Consider the following 9822-nt stretch of genomic DNA (forward strand, 5'->3'; position numbering starts at 1 on the left):
TTTTATTTAAAATTTACGTGTGTGTGTGTAAAGAAAAAAGACTGGAAGGAAAAAGATCAAAATATCAGTAATAGTGGAATTACAGGCCATTTTATTTTATTCTGTAAGCTTTTCTCTATATTCCAAATTTGAATCCTATGTATGCCCCACTATTATCAGAAAAAATAATAAACATTATAAAAGAAAGTATTAACAGAGTCTATTTCTAGAAAATGAGGTCAAATTTGGTTTTTTAATTCTGTGTGTTTTCCAAAATGTTTCCCCAAATTTCATATTATGACTATGTATGGCTCTTTAAAACAAATCATTGAAGAGGCTTTTTTTTTTTACTGGGAACCCAGAATGCTTAGGGAACACGCTGCTATTTTAAGGGATTAGTGATTAAGTCACCTGCTGAGAACAGGTGTCAGCTTAGCAGAGAATGACATGGTAGCTCCCTCCCCTGCCCCCAAAACCAGAGGACCTCCTATCGCTCTCCCACTGTTTCTGCTCCTACCTTTGAGAATGGGAAGTTGGCAGGACTTTTGACCTTGATCGTAAGGTGCAGTTTGAACTCTATTATGTCCTTTCTCTGTAATCTGGCATTAAGAGGGTTTGCAGTTGGGAGGGCAAGAACACCCATTAAGCTTGGCAGATATTCCTCAGAGTGCTAGGAGAGGATAGTCCACATAAAGAGAATCTTCTAAAATAAGTACTCAAATCCCTTTGTGTAAAGGTCTCTTTCATCTCCTCGCCATGCTTCATCTTTTGCACCAAGTTAATTAACAACAATTTTTCAGCAAGCACAACCCTGACAGGTAAGTATTTGGAGCCTGTATCATTTCTCTTATCTTTCCTTCTCCTCTGTGTATTGTTGGGCTCTATGGAGCTTGAAAAATGTTCTCTTGTTGGAGGACACAGAAGCAACACTCAGACAGTGTATTCTTCCTTGGTTGTTTTTTTAACTAAGAATGAGTTTATTTCAGTATTTTAAAATCGAACCATTAAACTCATTCTGCTTTGCCTGATCAATTTTTTTTGTTTTGTTTTGTTTTTTTTTGTTTTTTTGTGGTATGCAGGCCTCTCACTGCTGTGGCCTCTCCGGCTGCGGAGCACAGGCTCCGGACGCGCAGGCCCGGCGGCCATGGCCCACGAGCCCAGCCGCTCCGCGGCACGCGGGATCCTCCCGGACCAGGGCACGAACCCGCGTCCCCTGCATCGGCAGGCGGACTCCCAACCACTGCGCCACCAGGGAAGCCTTGCCTGATCAATTTTTAAAGTGTATGTATTTATTTGTTTGGTTGGTTGGTTGGTTATTTTTGGCTGCACTGGGTCTTCTTCGCTGCATGCGGGCTTTCTCTAGATGTGGCGAGTAAGAGCTGCTCTTCGTTGCGGTGCATGGGCTTATTGCGGTGGCTTCTCTTGTTGCGGAGCACGGAATCTAGGTGCGCGGACTCAGTAGTTGTGGCGCACGGGCTTAGTTGCTCCACAGCACGTGGGATCTTCCTGGACCAGGGCTCGAATCCGTGTCCCCTGCGTTGGCAGGAGGATTCTTAACCACTGCGCCACAGGGAAGTCCCTAAAATGTATTTTTAAATGTTTCTTTCAGTTAAGTAATATATAAAACACATTCTTGTAAAAAAAATTAAAGAATATAGAAATATGTAAAGTGAAAACCTTCCCATACCCTTCACCTTCCAATTCAACTTGTCTCCCTGGGATTAACCTCTTTTTTATTATATTAGTTTCAGGTGTGCAGCATTAAAATTCAACATCTGCATTTACTACAAAGTGATCACCACCATAAGTCTAGTTACCATCAGTCACCTTACAGTTGACCCTTTCACCTGTTTCACCCACCCAACCCCCTTCCCCTCTGGTAAACACTAATACCTTCAAAGTCCATCCATGTTGTCACAAATGGCAGAATTTAATTCTTTTTATGGCTAAGTAGTATTCCATTATATATATACCACATCTTCTTTACCCGTTCATTTATTAACAGACACTTAGGTTGTTTCTCTATCTTGGCAATTGTAAATAATGCTGCAATAAACATAGAGGTGCGTATATCTTTTCAAATTAGTGTTTTCATGTCCTTTGAATACCCAAAAGTAGAATAGCTGGGTCATATGATAGTTTTTTTTCTTAAGTTTTTGAGGAATCTCTGTACTGTTCCCCATAGTGGCTGCACAATTTACAGTCTCACCAACAGTGTACAACGGTTCTCTTTTCTCCACATCCTCTCCAACATTTGTTATTTCTTGTCTTTTTGATAATAACCATTCTAATACGTGTGAGGTGATAACTCACTGGGTTTTGACTAGCATTTCACTAATAATTAGTGATGTTGAACATCTTCATGTGTCTGTTGGCCATCTGTGTGTCTTCTTTGGAAAAATGTCTATTCAAATACTCTGCCTTTTTTAATTGGCTTTTTGTTCTTCCTGAGTTGTATGAGTTCATTATATTTTTGATATTAATCCCTTATTGGATATATGGTTTGCAAATGTTTTCTCCCATTCTGTAGGTTGCCCTTTTGCTTTGATGATGGTTTCCTTTGCTGTGCAGAAGCTTTTTAGTTTGATGTAGTCCCACTTGTTTATTTTTGCTTTTGTTTCCCTTGCCTTTGGAGTCATATCCACAAAAACATCACTATGGCCATTGTAAATGAGGTTACCACCTATGTTTTCTTCTAGGAGTTTAATGGTTTCAGGACTTGCATTCAAGTATTTAATCCATTTTGAGTTAATTTTTGTGTGTGGTGAAAGATAGTGGTCTATTTTCATTCTTTTGCATGTGGCTGTACAGTGTTCCCAACTCCATTTATTGAAGAGAATATCCTCTCTCCATTGTATGTCTTTTGCTCCTTTTTTGTAAATTAATTGACCATATGTGCATAGGTTTATTTCTGGGCTCTCAATTGGTCTGTGTGTCTGGTTTTGTGCCAGTAGCATACTGTTTTGATTACTATAGTTTGTTGTATAGTTTGAAATCAGGAGCATGATGCCTCCAGCTTTGTTCTCCTTTCTCAAGATTGTTTTGACTATTCAGGATCTTTTGAGGTTCCATACAAATTTTAGAATTATTTGTTCTATTTCTGTTAAATATGTCATTGGAATTTTGATAGGGATTGCATTGAGTCTGTAGATTACTTTGGGTAGTATGGACATTTTAACAATATTAATTCTTCCAATCCATGAACACAGATTATCCTTCCATTTATTTGTGCCTTCTTCAGTTTCTCTCATCAGTGTCATAGTTTTCAGTGCACAAGCTTTCTCTCCTTTTAAATTTTTTTGAAGTGTTTGAGAAGGATTAAATGTTCTTTGAATGTTTTGTAGAATTCTCCAGTAAATCCATCTGGTCCTGGGCCTTTGTTTGTTGGGAGATTTTTGATTACTGTTTCAACATCCTTACTAGTAATCAGTATATTCAGATTTTTTATTTCTTCATGATTCAGTCTTGGAAGATTGTATGTTTCTAGGAATTTATCTACTTCTGGGTTGTACAATTTGTTGACATATAATTCATAGTACTCTCTTATGATCCTTTGCATTTCTGTGGTATCGGTTGTATCTTCTTTTTAATTTCTGATTTTATTTATTTGAGTCTTCTCTCGCCTTTTCTCTTCCCTTACCTTCTCTCTCTCTCTCTCTCTCTCTCTCTCTCTCTCTCTCTCTCTCTCTCTCTTTCTCTCTCTCCCTCTCGATATAGCTAAAGGTTTGTAAATTTTGTTTATCTTTTCAAAGAACCAGCTCTTACTTTCACTGATTATCTTCTCTTGTTTTCTTAGTCTCTATTTCACTTATTTCCACTCTGATCTTTTATTTTTTTTAACATCTTTATTGAGGTATAATTGCTTTACATTGTTGTGTTAGTTGCTGCTGCATAACAAAGTGAATCAGCTATATGTATACATATATCCCCATATCCCCTCCCTCTTACGTCTCCCTCCCACACTCCCTATCCCACCCCTCTAGGTGGTCACAAAGCACCGAGCTGATCTCCCTGTTCTATGCAGCTGCTTCCCACTAGCTATCTAGTTTACATTTGGTAGTGTATACATGTCAATTCTACTAATTTTGAGCTTCATTTGTTCTTCATTTTCTAGTTCCTTTAGGTGTAAAGTTAGATTGTTTATTTGGGATTTTTCTTGTTTCTTGAGGTAGGCCTGTATTGCTATGAACTTCCCTCCTAGAACCACTTTTGCTACATCACCTAGATTTTGGTATGCTATATTTCTATTTTCATTTATCTCTAGGTTTTTTTTCATTTATCTCTAAGCTTTTTAGGAGATTAATTTCTCCTTTGATTTCTTCAATGACCCATTAGTTATTCAGTAAAAATGTTGTTTAATCTCCACATTTTCTTGTTTTTTCTTGCTACTGATTTCTAGTTTAATACCATTGTAGTCAGAGAAAATACTTGATATGATTTAAATCTTCTTGAATTTATTGAGACTCATTTTGTGACCTAACATGTGGTTTACCCTGGAGAATGTTGCAGGTACAGTTGAGAAGAATGTGCATTCTGCTGCTTTTGGATAGAATGTTGTGTGTGTGTGTATGTGTGCATGTGTGTGTGCATGCATGTGTATAAAGTCAATCTGATTTAATGTGTCATTTAAATTCCATATATCATTATTGATTTTCTGTCTGGATGATCTATCCATTTGGTGTAAGTGGGGTATTAAAGTCTGCAACTGTTATTTATTGCTTTCAATTTCTCCCTTTAAATCCATTAATATTTGCTTTATATATCTTGGTGCTCCTCTGTTAGGTGCATATACATTTGTAAATGTTATATCTTCTTTCTGGATTAACCCCTTTATCATTAAGTCTTTTTTTTTTTTTTGCAGTACGTGGGCCTCTCACTGTTGTGGTCTCTCCCGTTGTGGAGCACAGGCTCCAGACGCATAGGCTCAGCGGCCATGGCTCACGGGCCTAGCTGCTCCACAGCACGTGGCATCTTCCCAGACCGCCTGCATCAGCAGGCGGACTCTCAACAACTGCGCCACCAGGGAAGCCCGTTAAGTCTTTTTTTTAATGTCTATTTTGTCTGATATGAGTATAGCTACTCCACCTTTCCATTCGCATGGAATATCTTTTTCCACCCCTTCACTTTCAGACTGTGTGTGTCTTTTCTTCTGAAGTGGGTCTCTTGGAGGCAGCATATAGATTGGTCTTGTTCCTTACCCATTTAGCCACTCTATGTATTTTGATTGGTGAATTTGGTCCATTTACATTTAAAGTAATTATTGATAGATATGTGCTTATTGCCATTCTGTTCATTGTTTTCTGGCTGTTTTGTAGTTCTTCTTTGTCCCTTTCTTCTTCTCTTTTTCTCTTCCCTTGTGTTTTTGTGATTTTCTTTAACATTATGTTTAGATTCCTTTCTCATGTTTTGTGTGTACCTACTATAAGTTTTTTCCTTGTGGTTACTGCATGGTTCACATATATCATTCTATGTAATTAGTCATCTGTTTTAAGCTGGTAGCAACTTAAATTTGAACACATTCCAAAAATGTGATGGAACACATTCCATCATTTTACCCCCTCCACATTTTATACCTTAGATGACATATTTTACATCTTTTTATTTCATGCATCCCTTAACTAATTATTGTAATTTTAGTTAATTTTGCTACTTTCATCTTTTAACTTTTGTGCTTGCTTTATAAGTGATTGATCCACTATCTTTATTATATATTTTCCCTTGGTCTTTCTCATCTGCAAATATTGCACTAAATTTCCCAAACAGCAAGCCTACACCCTCTATATACTTCTTGCTCCAAACATCATTCTTTAAAAAATATTTTGCTTGTCTTTAGTCTTTTTTTCCAACAAGTTTTGGCTCCTTCTTGGCTTAGCCTTCCTGATGCTCTTCTCATGGGTATAACAGGCCTGGACTAGCCATTGGTTCCCACTGCAGCTCATATCTATGGGATTATATTTACCTCACTGTGTACAAATGTTAACTACATTTTGTTTGTTTCCCTGATTCTGCACTTTATGGACTAGATCTCAAGGCCTATGGACACTGCTTCTAACCCATTTACTGGATACTTCCACCTGAAAATTTCTCTGATTTCATATTCCCTTTGTGCTATACAGGTTATCTTCCATGATACTTGGTTCCATGGTGTTATTAGACCAATTTCTCCCCACTCTTTCCAATTTGGGGTGGAATCTCTCAATTAAGTAGGCATTTCCTGTCAAACAGGTCTTCCCAGATTTAGTGCAAAGCACTCAAAATCTCTGCCAGAAGTTCTGGTATCAAAAACCACAATCTAGAAAACTAAAGCCTGCTACTTAATACCAGGAATAGCCAATACTTCAGTTTTCACTCCTCATTATTCTTCACAAGTGGCAACCTTTAAAATGCAGTGTGACATGATTATGACCTCTGCCTGCCTCTACTTTCGCCTTCCATGGATTTTATAAGGGCCTTCAAAGCCAATAAAGATATACATGGCAGGGTTCTTCTGCCTCACTCACTCCTTTATATATAACTCTGTAGGTATGAGCATTGATCAGTAGAGTAGGATTGATATATACTGGTGGGTGTCAACCATGTCCTGCTTGCCTGAATGCTCCAGCATGACCATTCACCCCTGCTGTCTGTGTCATGCCACAGGGTTGCCCCAAAGGGAGTTGTTCGTCAACATCTGTGACTCATCTCTTCCTTACTGGGTAGGAACAGCCTTACTCACTCCTGCTCCTGCCAGGGCTTGGCCTGCCGTCTGACTGCAGATAAGTATGGAGCACTGCTGGGCAGGAGCACAAAACTGTCTTCTTGGCCCCAGGTAGAGATGTTTCTCCTCCACCAGCCCCTCCACTGGATTACTGGTTTTTTTGTTCTTTTTTGGTTTTTTTGGCTGCTTTAGGTCTTCGTTGCTGTGTGTGGGCTTTCTCTAGTTGTGGCAGATGGGGCCTACTCTTCGTTTCAGCACACAGGCTTCTCATTGTGGTGGCTTCTCTTGTTGCAGATCACAGGCTCTAGGTGCATGGACTTCAGTAGTTGCAGCACATGGGCTCAGTAGTTGCAGCATGCAGACTCTATAAAATGCAGGCTTCAGTAGTTGCAGCATGTGGGCTCAGTAGTAGCAGCAGGCAGGCTCTAGGGTGTGCAGGCTTCAGTAGTTGTGGTGTGTGGGCTCAGTAGTTGTGGCTCATGGGCTCTAGAGCACAGGCTCAGAAGTTGTGGTGCACAGGCTTAGTTGCTCCGCAACATGTAGGATCTTCCCAGACCAGGGATCGAACCCCTGTCCCCTGCACTGGCAGGCAGATTCTCAACCACTGCACCACCAGGGAAGTCCCTGATTACTGTTTTTCTATCAAGCCTCCTGAAACTGGCTAAACCCCCACCTCTCTTAAGAAGGTTTTCCTTCTGGCTTCCTGCCTGGTATGTGTTTTCCCCACTGTCTAGGTAAATGTTCTCCTCTACAGGGATCAGGAAGCCCCAGATGAAGCCTTTCACCTTCTCTGGAAGCAGGGGGCACACCCTGTTCTTGCAGCACATACTGCTTGCTTAAGCAGGAAGCTGAACATGGTGTACTCTGCAGCAATTCCCTCGGCTTTCAGACTTCCTGGGTCAAGAGTCCTATGTGGCTCTCCCTGTAAAAATATGCTTGTTCACCAGTTGGTTCCCTAGAAAGCCCGTTCATAGTTCTCTTAAGAAAACAGCTCTTAAATCAGCTTAATCAGCATAAATCAGCTGCCTCTCACTGTTAATAATAATTAACTCCAGCAAGTTCTCAACTTTAAATGTTTAAGAAGTAACAAACTCAAAACACAGGGACAGCTTAAATACACAATGGTTATGATTTTCCTCAAGCCTCTTCCCACCCAGGCTCATTTGCTGGGTCTCCTGTAACCAGGCACTCAATAGGGGTTTTGAAATATTCTCACTCTTGTCTAACTCGTGTCTTACTTTTCCTTTCAGGGCCTCAAGCCTCATCTCTATAGCTATGGAATTGTCAATGCAGAAGGGACCTTGGAGACATTCTCATCAGTCCCATTTTTTAATCTGTAGTAGGAACAAATTTTCACTCCCAGACTTAGATGTGAAAATGTGACTTGATTACATTATAAATGAACTTATTTCTTAAATTCTCATGTCTATTCAATCTTGCCAATGCAGAATAACTCAGTCACTTTCATGTTTCCCCCCCCTCGGATCTTTTTGGGTTACTACCCACCAGTTAAGGATTCTCTCTCTGTTCTCCTCCCCCATCCCCGCCCCCCACAATCTAAGTTCAGGTGTAGTTTATGTCCCATCCTGACAACAGGAATGAGGATATAGAGGGTCAGCTGGGCTCACAATCCTCTCTCCGTGCTGGTCTCTGCCGAGATAGCCAGCTTCTTGCTCAATCCTTATTGCCATGCACTGGGGTCCACTGCTACCGCCAGGGGTCCTTCAAGGCCTCCACTCACCACAATCAATTGGTTGCATTCCCCTTACCTAGGGATGCCAGATTTAGCTAATAAAAATATAGGATTTCCAGTTAAAGTGGAATTTCAGGTAAACAATGAATGTTTTTTTTCTTTTTCTTTTTCTTTTTTTTTTTTTTTGGTCCAACTAACCACCAGCCTTCTCTCAGTACTTTCTCATAGAAGTAGAAGTGGAGGGACCAAGATGCCCAGGCCTCCTCCAGGGACGGGGCCTTGACTCAGCTCATCCTCTTGCTACGTGGGTGGAAGGAAAAGCCAGAGAGAGAGAGACACCCCTTTGTGTATGACATTCAAACACACTGTGACCTCCTCCTCCAGGAAGCAAGAGCCCAGTCTATACCCTGGAATCCAGTGGGATTAAAAGTCCCTTTTCAGGAACCCTCCTACACTGTTGGTGGGAATGTAAATTGGTGCAGCCGCTATGGAAAACAGTATGGAAGTTCTTTAAAAAACTAAAAATAGAGTTACCATATGGTCCAGCAATCCCACTCCTGGGCATATATCCAGAGAAAACTTTAATTCAAAAAGATACATGCACCCCAACATTCATAGCAGCACTATTTACAATAGCCAAGACACAGAAGCAACCTAGGTGTCCATTGACAGATGAATGGATAAAGATGATATGGTAATATATACAATGGAATATTATTCAGGCATAACAAAATGAAATAATGTCATTTGCAGCAACATGGATGGACCTAGAGATTATCATACTAAGTGAAGTCAGACAAAGAAAGAGAAATATATGATATCACTTATATGTAGAATCTAAAATATGATACAAATGAATTTATTTACAATCCAGAAACAGACACAGACATAGAAAACAAACTTACAGTTACCAAAGGGGAAAAAGGGGAGGGGGTGTAAATTAGGAGTTTGGGATTGGCAGATACACACTACTATATATAAAATAAATAAACAACAAGGTCCTACTGTATAGCACAGGGAACAAGATATCAATATCTTGTAATAAACCATAATGGAAAAGAGAAAGACTATATATATCTATATATTTATCTATATAGGTAGATAGATAGATATAAAACTGAATCACTTTGCTGTACACCAGAAACTAACACAACATTGTAAATCAACTATACTTCAATAAAAATAAATAAATACATACAAACACACATACTATATAAAAGTCCCTTTTCATGTTTAATATGTATAGAGTTTCAGTTTGGAATGATGAAAAAGTTCTGGAGATGAGCAGTGGTGATGGCTTCACCACAATGCAAATGAACTTTATGGCATTGAATTGTACACTTAAAATAGTTACCATGGGAGAAAAGGGAACCCTCTTGCACTGTTGGTGGGAATGTAAATTGATACAGCCACTATGGAGAACAGTATGGAGGTTCCTTAAAAAACTAAAAAT

At 39.6% G+C, this 9822-nt stretch overlaps 1 long non-coding RNA gene across 2 annotated transcripts; it reads left to right on the forward strand.

The window, feature by feature from the left end:
• The first annotated feature begins 411 nt into the window (after positions 1–411).
• LOC116753143 lies at positions 412–8087 on the forward strand. 2 transcript variants are annotated; one of them, XR_004349688.1, is made up of 4 exons: positions 412–541; positions 716–797; positions 6619–6787; positions 7927–8087. It is a non-coding gene; the product is annotated as an uncharacterized LOC116753143 (long non-coding RNA). The 2 variants fall into 2 exon arrangements; XR_004349687.1 differs by lacking the exon at positions 6619–6787.
• Positions 8088–9822: the final 1735 nt, after the last annotated feature.

This window comes from Phocoena sinus, chromosome 4 (genome assembly GCF_008692025.1).
Source record: "Phocoena sinus isolate mPhoSin1 chromosome 4, mPhoSin1.pri, whole genome shotgun sequence".
Lineage (NCBI taxonomy): Eukaryota > Metazoa > Chordata > Mammalia > Artiodactyla > Phocoenidae > Phocoena > Phocoena sinus.